The sequence below is a fragment of the Rhyacophila brunnea genome, unplaced genomic scaffold (assembly GCF_057557595.1).
Source record: "Rhyacophila brunnea isolate RB1 unplaced genomic scaffold, BYU_Rbru_1.0 scaffold_3, whole genome shotgun sequence".
Taxonomy (NCBI): domain Eukaryota; kingdom Metazoa; phylum Arthropoda; class Insecta; order Trichoptera; family Rhyacophilidae; genus Rhyacophila; species Rhyacophila brunnea.
The window spans coordinates 5181653-5200498 of record NW_028232965.1 but is presented as its reverse complement, the minus strand read 5'-3'; positions in this window follow the sequence as shown (position 1 = coordinate 5200498).

The window sequence follows — 18846 nt, the reverse complement described above, 5'->3', positions numbered from 1 at the left end:
AAGAATTCCCAAGTGATATATAAAACATATTCTCTAACAATGTAAGGATTTCCTTATATCCAATTTAGTAGGTAGCTTTATATGCTAGAGTTTTTCAAAATGTGTGGCTTGAAGCTCTGGAGAACTGCAATTAATTTCCACGGATGTCAGCGTGTTATTTTTTTTTTTTTATAATTTTGGCAATCGTTATATATTACGGTATTTTTAGGCAATATTAAAATCCAAACTAAGTGCTAAGTGTTTGGTTCGAGGTACTTGGGTATCGTTGATTTTTTTTTTGCCTGTGCAATGAACAGCTATTGGATGTTATAAATATTAAAAACAAACTGAATCGATATAAATTTTTGACGATGAGGCTATAATGATATTCCTCGAAACTCATAATAGAACGGGAAATGAATAAAGCTGTGATTACTTTAATTATAATACTTGATAAACCTGAGCAACATTGTTTTATTTAACGGTGCCTCATTAAGGGTGTCGTGTTAAGGAAAAGTTTGAAAACCACATTGCACATGTCATGTGCAATAAATAGAGGTGAATTTCAGAATAAACAGAAATTCTCCTGGAATATCAAATGTAATAATAATTCATAAGGTAAAGCAAGGCAAGTAGAAATATTAGAAAAATTATATAATAATATGAAAAATCTTTGAGGTTTTCACAGTTGTTTGTTATCGTACTATTATTATAAAACTAGCGAGTACCTAGAATGCGTTACAATGCCACACAAAGAAAGAAAGTGTTTTAATTCTGTTTATTGAAGTGCTTATAGATACACAATATTTTTGTTTTTCCGTCTGGTGCGTACACGAATAAATCAGAAGATTTTCCAACGCGCGAGTAGGCCACATACAGCTGTCCATGCGATAAACATAGATTTTCCATATTTGGTATAGGAACGTATACGAATAGAAAAAGATAGAATAGAAGAAGAAGAAGATGGTTATACTAATTCAGAAACCTTCGCGGGGGTGCGCACAGCAACACACCAAAGTTTCATTGCACTCGAATGAATGGTATAGGAACGCATACGAATAGAAGAAGAAGATGATTGTACTAATTCAAAAACCTTTGCGAGTGTACGCACAACAACTGACCAAAGTAATATTGCAATCAGGTGAATGGTATAGGAACGCATACAAATAGAAGAAGAAGGTTGTACTAATTCAGAAACATTCGCGAGTGTGCGCACAACAACTGACGAAAGTTTCATCGCAATCGGATGAATGGTATGGGAACGCATACGAGACACACACAGACAAATATTCATCTTTATTTATATATGGATAAAGATAATATAAAAAAAGACTTAAAGGCTGACTATATGAAGCGATTCTATCACTCACCATAAGATGCCGAAAATGGACTTTTTTAAACATTATTTTACTGTTTAACTTTCTTCATACGAGAAGTTTAAAAATTCACGTAACAATTTAAACCTTTCACGTTCCTACATCTTATCTCCAGCGAGGTTATTCTAACGTATCACTTTATGTATTCAGGCAGTTAACTATTACAAGAAGTTAACTGTCAAAAATGCTATATTTTAACACCCCCTCTCTTGGCTGCGTTAATTTTTAGAGGGAGATAGAGTACGTCAATTACATATTGAAAATTAAAATGCGACTATGTTGAAAAATAGTCTACGTCACGGGTAGTATAATTTGTAGTTCTCCACGAGCTGTCAAATATCGTGTGGAAAATAAAATTAGTAGTAATGTATTTTTTTATTACATGCTACAATGATATTAAAATTATTGTAGGTTAAGCGTCAATTACATTGAGCTTTTTTACGAGCTGATTATTGGCAAATTTATAATCTGCCTGTAAATTCGCCCAGTGTAATCATCGAACAAGCTAATAAGCAGGTTGTAAACACTCCACCGAGAAAAGTTGAAAGCCGGTCAACTTTATAAGCTACACGCCGGCTTGTGGGCGTATCGCGTCTGTGCAGTAGAGCGTGGTGGTGGAAAAACGAACTACTAATTTTGAAATTTACCTTTTTGACGTTTAATGGAAACATTATTATGGAGCGTAGCGACCTCCCGGCAAAAAAACGAACTACGTTCCGTCAAAATCGCTCGCTGGCTTGTGGCTTATCAGCGAATGGAAAATTTTGTGTGTAATCATGAAATCGCAGTAGCTGAACCGCCCGCTTTTAAATTTGCCAATAATCAGCTCATAAAAAAGCTCAATGTAATTGACGCTTTATGTTGATTTTTTTAAAATCTTGTTTGGCGTTTCAATACAATTGGAACATGTGGAACAACCATAGATACGCCAGCACGAAAATACCCGAATTTGACCGAGGTCCGCTTAATGAGAGACTTATTTCATACGGTATGTGCGGTACGGTACGGTACCTTGTGTATGGAATTGCTTCCGTGTTAACTTGGACCAATATAAATAACAAAAACATGCCAAAGTGTGAATTGTTAAGAATAGCTGTGCAAATGCTTCATATAGTCATAATGTGATTAGTTTTTGTCATTGTAATATACAGTGTAAATAATAAACAATGTGAAAATACGACAAAAAACGCTAATTCTATTTAAAGTGAACCAAAATCTTGAGAGGTTGCTTCAAAGACATTTATTCAGTATAACTTTTAAGAGCGCCTAAATTTCATTAATAATAGCGTAAAGACGTCACGGGTAGTAAATATACCAACCAGTCTGTACTGCCCATAACTACATAAGCGTGCAAAACATGGTGTATCCACATAATATCTAAAAACGTATAGTACAATAGTAGCACAAGGTGGTATGGAAAGGTGCACGCTGAATATAACGCATTAGAAGAAAACTGTCTGATTGGGTAAGTAAACCAAAATAGATAGGTATGCGATATAATTTAAAAAAGGTTACTAAAACTCCAAATGGAAATTAAATTAATAGGTACATACTTATTGTAGCTCAAATGAGAAACAATTACTGATTACTGAACAATCCTAGCCATTGATTTGAATCCAATAGGTAAGAAACGTAAGAAAGATAAATCTTGAGGTCGATTGAATAGGAAATAGAGTAAATTTCGCTTAATTATGACATATCGGGGCTAAAGTATTTTGGCCCAATTAAGCGAGTTCCAAAAATTAAACAATGTTTTTCTTTTATAAAATATAGATTTATTTCTATACAACAGCTAGGAGAATAATACATTATAAAATAAAATAACAATGAACAATTTAGTTAAAACTATAAACTAAAATGCATCAAAAGTAGGTATAATCTGTCTTTTGTTTTCGTAACATATTAAATTTTATTCTCAAAATCCTTCACAACACGTTACTCAATTGTGAATTACAATTGTGGAAATATCTAAAGGTTTTAAGCAGGAAACAGCAAAGGTATTATGTATGGTGTTAGTTTTTATAGCTCATGAACTGTCAAGCTTCAGGAAAAAATTCCAGCTTTATATTTTACACGTAACATAATATTATGTATTGTGTTTTAAAATCTACTGTCTTAATTAATAAGCGGTGTAAATTACTGTTGGTTCTTGGTTTTCTTCCCGATTCTTGAGATCTGGCGCAAGTAAGTGGCTGCCCCAATTAATCGCAATCGTGTGTAGTTCAGTTTGTGAAAATACACATTGACGCAACACACGGGACTGAGAGGAATGGAACGAATGTTTTATCTAACTGTGGATTGATCAAGACTGATAAAAATGATGATCTTTAATACAAAAATGTGTGGGTAAGCTGTATTAGCTGTTCCACAAAATCACTGTTAACAAAATTTATAGGTATGTACATATTTGGATAAATCATTTAGTGTTTGTATGGAGAAATTGATTGGGGTAAGAGTGTGTAGGTAAAATGAAACCACACAGCCTCTCGAGATAGCCTTTAGGTGAGTGGATGGTAAATGATAATAATATCGGAACGTGCAAATTACTATAAAGGAGCGGAATTATGTAGAGTCAACAAAGAATATAATTTGCAGTGAATGTAAATAATATAAGTAATATTAATTAAATTATGAGTCTATAATTCATAATTATAGCTAACATTGGATTTAATTATAAATACTTCCTTATTTTATATAATATATCCTTAGGTATGAACTATAAGTATTTTTAAGCCCAATAGAACTTGTCAGATAACCAGTCAATCGTCCAGAGACTGCAGATAAAGGAACGGCTCCCGAGAATAATGTCTGAGATGCATTCTGCAGTTTTTTGGACATATTATTGTCTGGTGTGGACCGGATAACTTGAAGAAACTGGTGGTTTTGGGTGGCTTCTAGGGAAGATGAAGCAGAGAAATAGCGCTGGCGCACTGAAGTGACCAAGTAAAGGATCTGACTTCACTGGGGGCACCATTTATTCTACCCTGAGAGATGCGGAAGATCGAGAGGGATGGAAAGTCTTGGTCGCTCAAATAATGGCAAAATTCAAAGGTGGTCACAATCCTCAGCCATGATGGTACGAGTAAGAAGAAAGAGAACTTGAAATTGTAAAAAAAATAACACAAAAAATTAACTTTTAACCTATTTTTTTTATTCAAAAGATAAATACATGGCATTAGCATTAGAAAATAAAAAGGATTTCGGGCATATGGCTACCCCTTGACAAAGTGCATTCTCGACGGCCAATTTTGGGCCACTTTTTTGAGCACCCTTGGCCGTATATGTACACATATTATATACAAACAATGTTATTTTGCAAGACATAAATTATTGTTGCTGATTTATCAGTATACCAATATACCAATGAATTTATGTAGGCCTCCAGCAAATAATACAATTGTATCAAATCACACAACCTTGGAGGCCAATTGACAGATCCATTTCTCTAAATTAACTTATCGACTAATTTTGATATCAATAAGAGCCTGTCCACATGGCGCGTTTTTACGCGCGAGTGACAAATCGCGCGTTCTCCATGTACATGTGATCCAATTCAGCTGTTCACAAGCGCTCGCGCGTGACGACTCTCGCGCGGAATACGCCGGGAAAACGCCAGACTCTTGACCTCGCGCGTGTTGTGCGCGAGTCGAGGTACTATGCCACCAATTATTGCGCCCAGTAACAACGCGATCGCCAACGTGCGCGGAAGTAATTTGTCGGTTCGTTTTAAAAGAGACATTATTTCTTTTTAAAATGGGGCGAGAATACTTCGATACAGAATTATTTATTGATGAAGTGAAAAAAAGGAAGGCTTTAAATACGACATGGAATCTTCTGATTATTCTAAAGAAATATAAAATGCACAAGCTGGGAAAAGCTCGTAGAAATATTTTGTATACCTGATGATTCGGAAGAACAAAACAAAATCTAGGTAATTAATTATAATTGCTTTTATGGGGCTATCACTTGAAATTGGATGCAGTCTGTACAGTCTATTTTCTTGTTGTTTGCGTCGTTTTCATCGACGGTACGCAAGCCACAACAAAACCGTTTCCTAGGTTTCCATGCTTAATACTGAGCGCAAAGCATTTTTGCTACTCGGGCGTAAAACGCGTCAGCTGGGCGCAACGCATTTCTGGAACTCGCGAAATCGAAATAAGGTCCTATGATGCCACCATCTTGTAAACAGCACCAAACAGTGTATGGATGTAATGGAGTCTTAAGGGTCTCTTCTGGATTCATGTCACTCTATATTATATGGCAATATAGCTTATTAACAAACCTTATGCTTAAAATGAGTCTCATCACTGAACGCAATTTTGCGGTAAAACAACGTTTATTTTATTAATTGCGCAAATCGACGACTTACGAATTTTAAAATTCAATGTGGATCGTTTGGTAGCATTTTTTAGACATGATTCTTTCCAGATTGTACTAATCGTACATATAAAAAAATTGAGCGCAATATCACAGCTCGATTTGTCAGTTCTTTTTATAAGTTATATCTAAGCAAAAAATATATCATTCCTAAATTAACATATTCTATAAAAATAAGTAAATATAAATTGCTTATTGTACAGATAATTATTGTCTTAGAGTTTTTCTTGGAATAAACGTCATAAATAAATAATAACTTTGATCTGTAGGTATATAATTTAATATTTAATATAATAATTTAATAATTATATAGTATAATTTCATGGTTGTAAATAATATGTATATTTTGTATCCCTGTCCGAATCAAATAAAATCGGTCCAGACCAAGGCCTGAACAAAAACAAGCCATAAGTGCGAATAAGAAAGCATTCGGCATGCTTATATGTCAGCAAGGTGAGTTAGAGTAAGATAGAATTTCCACAACTGAATTAAATATTTATTTTGTTGGTAACGTCGTCGGTAAATATTGATTTGAATGATTACATTCATTTAAAAACTGCGAGCACATGTTGCTGAAATTTATTGTTTTTGTGTCAAATGCAAAGTTAGTGGTAATTATTTTTAGTTAATTTAGTAAATAATAGATTTAACTATGTTCTGTTTAAACTTGGTAGCCGTACTGAAAAGCGACATGATGGTATAACGTTTCATAGTTATGTTAATAATAATAAAATTGAGGCTCTACTGTGCATTACACGCGAGAAACACGGTTTCATTTTTCCAAACAATAGCCAATCTCTTTATATTATTACTCTGATGTCCAGATCATTTTAAAATTATGTTGAATAAATACTATAATAATATAATGATTTGAAACAAAGTTTTTTTTTAATAATTTTGTCTTAAAACCGTTAGAATTCCAATTCAATGAATAAAGAATTAATATACTTACATAAATAATAATATAATATATTGTGTTTTATTTTAATTAACAATATTTAAAAGTATATTGTTTAAACACAAAGGGTATAACTTTTATGTAAAGTAATAAGCAATAAGAATTATTTTACTACGCTGCAATGCAAGTATAATTTAATTAATTTGTAATTTATTGTTTTGTGTTTAATGTGATTTGTATATTAATTAAATTAGTCCAGTATAGCGTTGCCTAATTAAATTAAACATATTAACTGACATATATGTTGTAAAATTTAACGGAACCTTTTCAATATTTTACTGTAGCACATTTAAATATATTTAATAAAAATATATTTAAAGTTTTTTAATAATTTCGAAGTAACATGATTTCGAAGAGCGCTGAGTGGTAGGTATTTAATAGCCAATAGCTTAAATATTTGTCGTCATTAGTATGTTTTCCGTAGCATAATGGCTGAATGCGACGAGCTTGGGGCGTTTACCCGTTGGAGATGCCGGGTTCGATTCCCGACCGGTTGGCTTACTTTTTTCAAAAAAGTTTTTTCTATTGGTTGTGATATACTCTCTCAGTTAGTGTTTTTCTAAATTATATAATGTTCAATAGTATTTGTTTCGCTGGCTTAGTAAGATTTATCAAAAGTACTACTATAATTAATTTTAATTAAATAAAACCATAATTTGATAATACTAATTCCTCTTTGATCAAAAAATAACTGAACAGGTTTTGTCCACCTTCGAGGGACAATACATTTAGAAGCGCCTGGTTTCAAATCCCCCTAAAACGGTTTTTGAAAATTTTTAAGTTATACCTATACTTATATTGTATTTAGATGGATATTTTTGTTACCTATATGAAGCTTTATGACAACCAAAAAACGCCAAAAACCGTCAATACGTAAGATCAAAAATTAGAGTAAATTTCAAAACCCGATAAAATGGATGAGTGTACTTTTCAAATACCCCTAGAATGGATAAGCCAAAATATTCTTTAGTATATACGAATTAAATAATAAAGACATTATAATTCACAGATTTAAGAGATACTTATTAGTTTTTCTTATTTTTTTCAAAACAACCTAAAATCGTTTTAGGGGGTTTTGAAACTAGGCGCTTCTAAAACTTACTGTTGTTTCGACTCTCGATATTTCTACTGACATTAAGCATCTCCAAACAATCAGCGTATTCATAGATTACGTAGGTAGGTAGATGCATATTATTAAGACTCTTTTTGTTTTAATATAGTACAGTGTATTGATTTACGTTGATTAAATCAAGTTGTTCAAAATTTTCAAGGTAATTTTCTATACATTATTAATAAATAAAAAAATATACTATAATATATTATATATTATTAAAAATATATTATATATTATGTATTTACTTGAAAATATTTGAGGAATATAAATGACGATCTGGGCTTTAAGACATTACCTTTTATTGTTGTTTAATTTAATAAAACGCAATTTTTTTGTTGTACTTATTCCACTTTTAATCAATAAATTAGGACCGGTTTCGTCCGCCTCAGAGGGACATTTTCAACTGAATACATTTTTTTTAAAAACAATATTTTTATCAAACAAAATTCAAAGCTTCTGGTATTATTTGTTGATATTAATGTTATTGTAAGTGTTGATTGTTTCATATTTTGTGTTTTATTAATATTTTAAAATAATTTGTTTAGTGCCCCTAATGTAGTATGAAATATTATAGTCCGACCTCATTAATTTTAAATTAATTTGTTATTGGGAAGGTATTATTGGACGGATAATGTATGTAACTATTGTTATACTATTTCTGTCGCTTTGGATTTTGTTTGATAAATATTGTTTTAAAAAAAATGTATTCAGTTGAAAATGTCTCTCTGAGGCGGACGAAATCGGTCCTAATTTATTGATTAAAAGTGGAATAAGTACTACAAAAAAACTGCGTTTTAATAAATTAAACAATAATACAATGCAGTTCCACCATAAATTGACAGTTAACAAAATAAAAGAAAGATTACCTTTTCATATCGATCTTATTGATAGGCTCGTACCTTGAAATTACGTATTTCATTTCTTGTTACTTCACTATGAATAACTTAGCTTCACTGAGAAAATATAGCAGGCAGTATAAATACTGTATCAAGTATTTAGCCTTGCCTGGTCTCACAGTACAAGCAAGTTTCATTAAATCTCATCGTGGACATTGCCTGCTTTAATAATTTATTTATTGTTTGCGTCTGGTTCGGATTAATTATTATTGATTACACAGTTTTACTGACCACAGTAAAATGCATAAATTTAGTATTAACTGCTTACATCGTCGTAACGACAATGCTGGGATAGTTAAGTTTATTCGGATTTTAAGCTGATTGCACCTGACAATCAAGATCACCAAGTACCATATTCATGGCCCTCACAAATAGGGCTGACAGCGCTAAAGCCTAGGGACCTGGGCTAGAAAGGGCCCGGCGTGGCGGGTCGATCACTTAAGCGAGATTAACACACAGATAGTAGGAAAGTCACCTGCGGCGCTATTTCACAAATGAAATTTTATTTTATAATTATTTTTAGTGTGCTGTCTGGCTAATAAAACGACTATTTATCCAATACGGCGAAAGGCCGAATGACAAAAGGGGTCGCGGTCATTTCTTCATATTATGATACCGTGCCGACAATTCAAATTGATTTATTTAAAAATGCCATAAGCCTGCATTTCTGCAGAATACCATTTGGGGATCACTATTGTAGCACATTTCACGGCTCTTAACCTTAGAGATAGATAGGGGGGCCGCCAAACATCTTGGCCTGGGGGCCCGCTTTAGGATATGAGGGCCATGACCTTATTCACCAGCTGTTGGATAGATTTACGATATATTTTCAGTAGACCATGCTGTCAATACAATCCATGGCTAGCCAAAAAGCGAGTTTTTTTTAAGACATTTTATATTATGTATTTCTTCATAAGTTTATTTATAATCTTTCTATTCAACCATTATGATTTGCATTTTTCTTTGTAATCATCATTTTTTTTTGTAATTATATGACATGACGTCATGATACGCTCATAGCAGGATGGATGTAATGTTGCTGTCTATAGTGCGGTTAGCTTATTTGATAGCACCATTAACTGCTTGACGGAAACTTTTTAATTTACATATTACTTTTCTAGCAATCACATATTTTAATATACAATATTATTATTAAATAACAGTGACACCTGTTCATAAAAACTAAAACTATTTTGTCAGAATATTTTTGAACTGCAGAGAACTGCAAAAATTTAAATAAATTTCATTTACACAAAAAAATATACAATCACAAGCTGAAAGGCAACACCATGCAATTAAGGGTTAATGTCGACTTTTTTTTTCTTAAATTGTTATATTTTTAAGGATGCGGCAAATTAGTAGGCATTCATTTATTTGTATTAATTTATTATCCCACGGTGGTCTGATTAGTACAGCCACCATCTCTGAAGCTATGAACCGCTGGAACCACTCCCATGGCTATCAAAAATCTATGTTTTTTTTGGTTATGCTTAATCTCATGCGCGATGCCGGTAGTTGATTAAAGGCTAACAACCACTCTTCATAAAAATCCATTTAATGTTACTTCAATTTTTTGTCTATTATGTTCAGATTTCAGCTAATAAATGGTAATTTACTCATTGTTTACTTATTGTTTCAAATGTATTATCATCAATATTTATTTATAATATATATTATGTATTGCATATTCTTTTCTTCACTATTATTTATAATATCTTTCCATGCTTTATAGGTTTACTATGCACCAGAGTTATAGACCAGACACATAATACACCAGAAATAATACTGTTTTTTGAATACGTAAATGAATATTACTTACGAAAAAAATCATTAAAAATATGTTTCTTGGTAGTTCACAGTAAGTTGCATAGGTACTGAAAATAAATCGTTTTCTTTCTACTTGCTATTTTATTCAGAATTGGATAACATGAAAAAAAACATTGTAAAACACATTCCATTGGTTGTAGATTCAAATTATTAATAAAATATTTAAACGAAATACTCGAATCGGTATTATTATTAAAGTAATTTGTGGAACAAGATGATAAACGGGTAGGTAATCATTGCTTGATAATTTAAAATATTTTTTTTTTATATTACTATATAGACTACATAGTACCTACATATATTACTAAACCAGGCAATTAAACCCAAGAATGATCCTGAGAATCGATAATTTTCAACACATTGTACTAACAACTATTTTCATTTTCCAAAGAGGACGAACCGTCCTGCGACCATGCTGATGACATGGTAAAAAGTCCCATATTTTCAATCGATCCGTGCGTTGGTTTAAGCTTTATTGAAGAACTTTTTGGTGATTTCTTTGAAACAAAATTTTTAAAAATTGACATCAATATTAACAGGCAACATCGATATTATATGTATTTGTGACCCCTAGAACCTATAGCAATATTGTCAAAATGCGTCTCGTATATATTATGTATACTCAAATTCTATCCGAGCCTGGTTGTGTTCTTGAATGTTCTTTCAATTAATTTGTGAATCTGTTTGTGCTTGCAATTATTTTCCACGTGAGAGTACATATGAATTAATTTGTACAAATAATGTAACTCTTTCTTTCACAATACAAAAGTATTTGTCAATTGTTTTCATAAAAATATATCAAGCGAGAGTGAGAAACATTTATAATTGCAGAGAATTTTCTAAATAACGTCGATATTTATTATTGTAGTAGCACAAAATAGGGTTTGGCTTTACTTAGCTTAAACACAATAACTAACTTCTGGTGTCTTCAAAATTGATGAATAATACAAGTTATAAATACATTCAATATTTACAAAGAATACAACTAAACAAGTCGAAGAAGTTCAAAGTGTTGATTGACAACAATTTATTCATGCTTCATTACATAATATTTAGAGTAAGAATCATTTGAACTTTTACCCGGCTGTACATACAATAAATGAAAGGAAATATTTAAAATCATTCCTTTGAATAATAAAAGACAAAATAATAAGCACCAACGATTTTCTTTGATGCAGATAACGCGATTGATTTGTCAAAAGAGTTAGAAGGGGCCTCAAAACGGTTCATACAATAATTAAACCATATAAAAATTATAATAATATCCGTATTTATCACAAATTTAGTAGGTATACAATTTTACACAAGTTAATAGTCCCTGAGGCCTATAAATTACAAATAGATGCGTACTTGTACACAAAAAAATAAACCACTAATATTTGCATGTGTTATCATTATCATCTTCAATATTATTTATTATTAGTAACACGATGTGATTCGAGGAACAAAATACAGTGATCTGTTTACTAGGTACATTGGTTACTAGGTAGTAAGAATTTATGGTTTTTATTTATTTTTTCAGTAAAAACCACCTTTGTTTCTAATTCCACCGTTGCAAGAATAAAAATTAGAATTGTTATTTTAAATAGGAATGTTTTGTAGAAATAAAATTATATTATTCGTATTTATCTTACCTTTATGTTTTAACTGGAGAAATACTTCAGGAGTTTGAGTGTATATTGAAATATAATTACACATTCAATAGTATTAAGTTCATTCACAAGCACTAAATATTTCTTCAATAGTGCCACATTTTAAAAGCTAATTAAATAATTATTTTTAAAGTTATTTATTATAATACAGATAGTAATATGTAAATTAGAGAACGACTTCATCTTGATAATAAAAACTACTTAAAATCACTTCAAGTAAATTTAAAATACAATTAACACTTCAATAAAAATAGTTCTGAACAACTCAATATAATAAAATGCAAAAAGGTGATGCACTGTTTAAAAGCTTTCGGTTCAAAAGCTTTAATGGTGAAAGTTTCGGACTGCGCACATCGAGGAGAGCGACCAACAACTGATGCGAAACTCAGCATTTTACTTTGCCGCCACCGATAATATAATATCATGGTTTGGAGCGCAAGCGCTTGGCACATAAAAGTTTAGTAAAAGCTCATAATTATATTATTTACGCAAAAACCATTAAAACATTAACTGTTCAGTAATTCATTTATTTACGAGTACCTTACAAGAAATCGAAGAAAGAAAATTTAATTTCCTTTTTATTCGAAGTTGTCATGAAAAACTTTTATTAATGTTATAATTATTATGGACAGCGTTTTACTTTTTTTGGGTACGGTTCGTCGGTCACCGGTCATTTTTAAAAGTAAGATCGACGTTTCTAGCAAAGACTGCAATTAAATACATTTTACTGATGATTTTCATTTTAAACACATACCGATATTTATATTAAATACGTTTTTTTAATTTAAAAATAATGAATAAACCATGTTATATTATTTCATTGATCGTCTGTTTTGTATAATGACTAACATCATATTTCTAGATATTTTTTTATGGTGGAGGTGACACAAATATTTTGAATAATTTATAAATAAATCAAATATTTTTAATTTAAGAAAATATCGGTTTTTTAGTAAATAAAAATTAGTAGGTATATCTTGATTTTGTTTATTTATATTGAATTAAAGCTTTTAGCGCCTGTACATGTGCATGGATTTACCGGCAGCAATAGTGTGTATTTTACAGTATCGTGCCAATAACTTACTGTTTGCACGTCGTGTAAAAGTGCTGACTGTCTCTCCAATATCATTCTTCAAGCGTAAGCGAGACGCGATGTTCTCATTTTATGGTACTATTTGACAGGTTGTACACGGTGACGTTCTTTTTGTTGCCGGCAGGTTCGTTTCGGTGGAGGGCGCTTAACTTCAATGTTCTACTGCGCAGGAGCAGACCGAAAGAATCCCAACTTATGCATGAAAATTCAGAAGCCTCTGAACTTTTTTGATACAAGCATGCAATCTTGCAACTGCGAGATAATACATGTTTACACGTACATTTTCTTGTTATGACTGCTATAATACGTACTGTTATCAGTAAATGCATGCACCTGTAAACGGGGTATTTGATGTCAGAATACCTATGTTAATATAAATCGCAAATTTCAATGGACGTACATTTTATATTGTTATTTTTGATAACAATTTGAATTTTTATATAATTTAAAATAAAAAACATATTTTGTAAATTGTATTAAATTTCAGTTTTAAAACTCACTCTCATAAGCATTACATTCAGAAGCTTCCGAACTTTTTTGATTCATGCATGCAATCTTGCAACTGCAGGATAATACATGATTACACGTACATTTTCTTGTTATGACTGCAATAATACGTACTGTCAGCAGTAAATCCATGCACAAGTAAACAGGGTATTTGCGATCACAATACCTGTATTAATGAAAATTGCACATTTAATGAACGTACATTTTATATTGTAATTTGTAATTAAAAATAAAAACTTGAATTTTTATATAATTTAAAATAAAAAACCTATTTTGTAAATTGTATTAAATTGCAGCTTTAAAAGTCACTCTCAAATGCATTACGGTCACCCTTAAAGAAAAGAAGAAGGCAGTTGTCAACCATACATTGCGCAAAAATCTCCATCCGATATGACAAGTATAATACTTCATGACGACCACTTTCGGATCACACCCATCGGGTTAAGATTGCCTAAAAGCCTCAGTTGTAGTTTGGGGCTATTTGACACTATGTCAGGGACTGATATTTTAAGAAGCATAGCATTTAGTACATACACTTTGTCATGTTACATTTCACGTGACATGTCTACATTTCAAACGCAGACTTAAAATAATGTTAATTAAATTAACAACAAAATTTGGCACAACCTTGTTAAAAGTGTGTGCCAACCCTTGTTTCTAAAACAATGACGGTTAAAAATAGGCCAATGGGGTTTCTTTCCGCCTTTTTGAAAGCGTCATATCAACAAATAACTTATTTCCGCCCACAAGATCTGGACTCCAAGATTAGATTCAGTAGAGATCGGACGTGTTCGTTTAACATAATAGAGACAGTTTCAACGCAAGATGACGCTTCTTCTTTCGGACGGAAGGAAGAAAACGAGACAACAGATTCCAGCCATCACAATTTAAACAAAGCTAAGTAATTATTACCATCTTAAAAGATATAGATACTCTATGTTCATACCAAGGAACGCTTCTCAAATTTGTATTAAAATTTCTATTTATTTTCGTACCATTTTAAATTTCAATGTAAATTGGTTGTGTGTAATTAAATAACACTTTTAACGATTAGCTGTGTTTTTATTTTTATACTGTTATATTTAATTTGTAAATACACACATTTCAAGGCGCCCAAAAATTATAATTTAATATTTCAACGAGTTTACAAATGACATTTTATTTGAGGTAGATAAATGATTTATAAAGCATTCTTTATAGAAGGTTAAGTTGGCAGAAAGCCGAATCTTATACGCTGTGAGATTAATAGTACTAAATATTTCATGTTTTATTGATTGAATTAGTTGGCACTTCATGTTTAACGATTGTGCATTACAATTATTAAACTTCTTTTACTATTATCATTTTAACGATATTACATTACTTTACTCTTCTCCCATTATTTTTTAATTTGACAATTTTTCAGGTGCCATATTTTATTTATTTTCCCCGGCCAGCTTTATATTATATTTTATATTTACACTTATTTACTTGCTGATATCAGTGGCTATTTGTATAGGACATAGGCAATATGAGAAAAGTAGGTATACCCTAATCCTAACATCGAGAGTGTCATATGTGACGTACCGAACTTGTTCTGTCCCGGAAATAAATTATATCTTGTAACTGCTTTCATTCGCTTTTTGTTAATTTTCATTGTGAAGTGTTATTATAAAGAAATATATAAATACCAAATATCGCTAAGGTAAAAATGCCAAAATGATATGGGTCAAAAATTCTCTGGTGATATAAGAAGTTGTGATCGAAAAATCTCGAGAGATAATCATAAATAGTGAATCTTGAATCTCGAGAAATAATTTTTCTTAATGAATTCTCATTTTTCAAGAAAGCGTCTATGAGAACCTCGTGAATTTGAGAAATTCCTAATAAGCAAAAATAAGGAAAGATAAAATAAAAAAAAAATACCCGGTTAAGAAAGGTTTTGCATAGTAAAAGGTAAAAAATCCCTCAACTATGAAACGAAACGTAATTTGTTAATTGTTTTGGCAAGAAATGCTTTTTAAAAAAAGCTCGAAAGGGTTTGAAGTTGTTCTTTCACGGAATTGGCCGACCGGAAATTTGGCCCAGATGAGTTTAAAAAAAGCCAAAATACCTATTGATTTTTCGATATTCTCGAGAATTATTGAGAGATCATCAAATCAATCTAGAATTCTCCAAAATGAAAATTCTCTTGAAGTCGATAATTCTCGAGAAACTAAAATAATCAAGAAATCGCAAGCTTTTGTTAAAATATAGAAAAATGTATTGTATATATCGAATTTATTATGTAATTTTATGTTGAAATTTCATTTTTCGGTCTCTAGATTGTAGAACGCGATACATAGCAATGAATCATCATAGCAATGAATCATATTTTCCGGTTTTGGAAATTTTTTAAATCACCTTAATTCTCGTATTAAAGGAATAACATAATCATTACTTACATATTCGACTAAGTACCATGCTATTATACAAAAATGATAAATATTAAAAAAATATCCAAACGACGTCACTACGACATCGATTAAAATTAAATTGCATTATGTAACTTGCTTTAGAAAAACTACATGTCATTGTGTTTACTTAAAGTCATTTTGTCATATTCTGACCAAACAGTCGGAAGTTTCTTATCGGATATTGGGTATTGAATGCAGGACAATAACAAATTGGCCTCATTACGTTTTTACCATATATTTACACAATATACCTATGTAAGATTATAGATTTAGGTACATTTATGTTATATGTCATTTTCGCTTGCATAATTCTCTGATTTGCAAAGATTGAAGGTTAATATTAATTTTGAAATCTGTTTGCATAAGGAGGCATTAGAATAGACTAGGGGTGATATCATGGGATCAATGACTCACTACAAAATAGTATAAAAACATTGGCTAGATAACACGGTAGGTACTATGTGTTTTTTTTTCAGTTGACATTTACAATTATTTGAATGAGTTGACTAATCATGATGGATGTCTATGGTGTTTTTTCAATTTTCAAGCAACATAATCACAGAGCATTTCAAATTATACTATTTCCCCAGACGTCGATTTTGTCTGCTTGAAAATTATTTACCATTAGGCACTATTTTATTCAGCATAAGACGGAAAAGTGAAACGAGTTTTAAAATATATTCCATTTACTTGATTGCTTAAGCTTAGAGTACTAAAGATAATGTAAAATATATCTTAAAGACATTTACATTGTTTTTAGTATTACTTGAGTATATTTCTTGAGTAGGTATTCAATACCTACGTTTTTTTTTATTTTTATACAGTAAATAAAAATTATTAATAATAAAAACTTAATTGATAATTCCTGCCAATGGTATAAATAGTTCCATAATGTTTGCGACGTTCACAGTTGTTTTTCATCGTAATATATATATGGGTTTCCACCGCGTGTACTTCTTCCTTCTTTCCTCGGCGTTAGCTAATTAAGGAGGCATTCTTAGAGGGCCGTTTGCATTCATACACCTACACTTCACTTCATTATAACACATATCTCTTCGGCGGCTCTCGTGGTGCAGTGGGAAAGGCGCTGGCCTTCCACCCGAGAGTTCTGGGTTCGATTCCCGGTCATGACAAAAACATTTATGTGTTTTACTCAAAGCCTGGGTGTTTGTGATTGTTCAAAAAAAACACATATCTCTTGATAATGGCCTCTGCAACGAGCGCACAAAGGAAGAAGTACACGCGGTGGAAATCCAAGAATCTATTACGATGGCATAGTTCCACGTCATACACACACAGCTGGGGTAGATCGAGACTGCACACCTTATCGAGAGATTTCAAAAAACGTCATTCACCTGAATATATTATGTAATTTCACTCGGACATTCATAACGGAATACTTATTGCAAAAAATGTTGCAATTGTGAATCAAAAACACATGCCAAGTTAGAAACAGTAACAGAAATTGGCGTTTGCAAGATATGCATTTTGAGGGGTCGAAATGGTTTGTCATTGCAATTCACTACTTGTTTATCGTAAATATATTATTAAAGGTGGTATGGTAGATAATAAATGACAGCGGTGCAGAGAAGTGTGTACACGAAACCATATAGCAGATAATTAGGGATATCCAATGTTAGCTGGCGCGGATTATACAGATCGTCACAATAACGCTGAAAGAATAGTACACCAATAATTATAGCCATGAATGCCGATATGTTGGAAGAAAATAACCCATGTTAAAATTGTTTATCAATAGATGGTAGTTTTGGAAAATGACTTTCTACTGTAAGTTTAAGTATGAACGGCCAGTATATTGGCGAATCGACTTGAAATTGCAATACTGGACAAAACCTCAATAACAGCGGAGCTATAGACAATATTTTTTATACTAATTTTGAGAAGCCAAATCAACTAGGGGAGATGTGGACTACTTATCTCTTATGGAAATTCAAAAATAGAACTTCCTGGATATATATTAAAATCCCGAAAATTCAATAATAGGTACCTACATTAAGTTTGTATTTTTTGTAATATTGTTATAAAATATCAGAAAACACATTTATGGAAACCTCTCATATAAAATATTTTTACCCATAAGTCTTGTCTAATCAGTCTCTATCATAAATTCTGCGCCAATGTATAACCAACGTACGAGTAAGAATTTTCAAGTTAAAATCGAGTTTTTTTTTTTATTTATTCGATTTAATAAATGGTATTACGTTGGTGTGAGGAAACAATGAAATTGAATTAAAAAACTTTTATTTACTTAGTTTTTTTTTTACTAGATATTGCTTGTGACTTTGTCCGCGTGAAATAAAAAAAAACAGATACACACGATAAAAAAAACTAGACTGATTTAGTTTTAATGTATTTTATTCTCATATATAGGTAACGGTTGCATCTAGAAGTCCCTCTTCTTAGACATTATAATAATATCCCCGCTGATATCTGGTTATAATAATAATTTACTTTTGTTACGTACGTTTATTATTATGGTAATAGCGTTACATACTTATAGTATTAAATTAATATGAATAAAAATACTAATTTCATAAATTTAAATTTAATATTTAGTCTCAAATGAAGCGACCAGATACTTAGACACCTTTTCTACTTGTTTACTCTACAA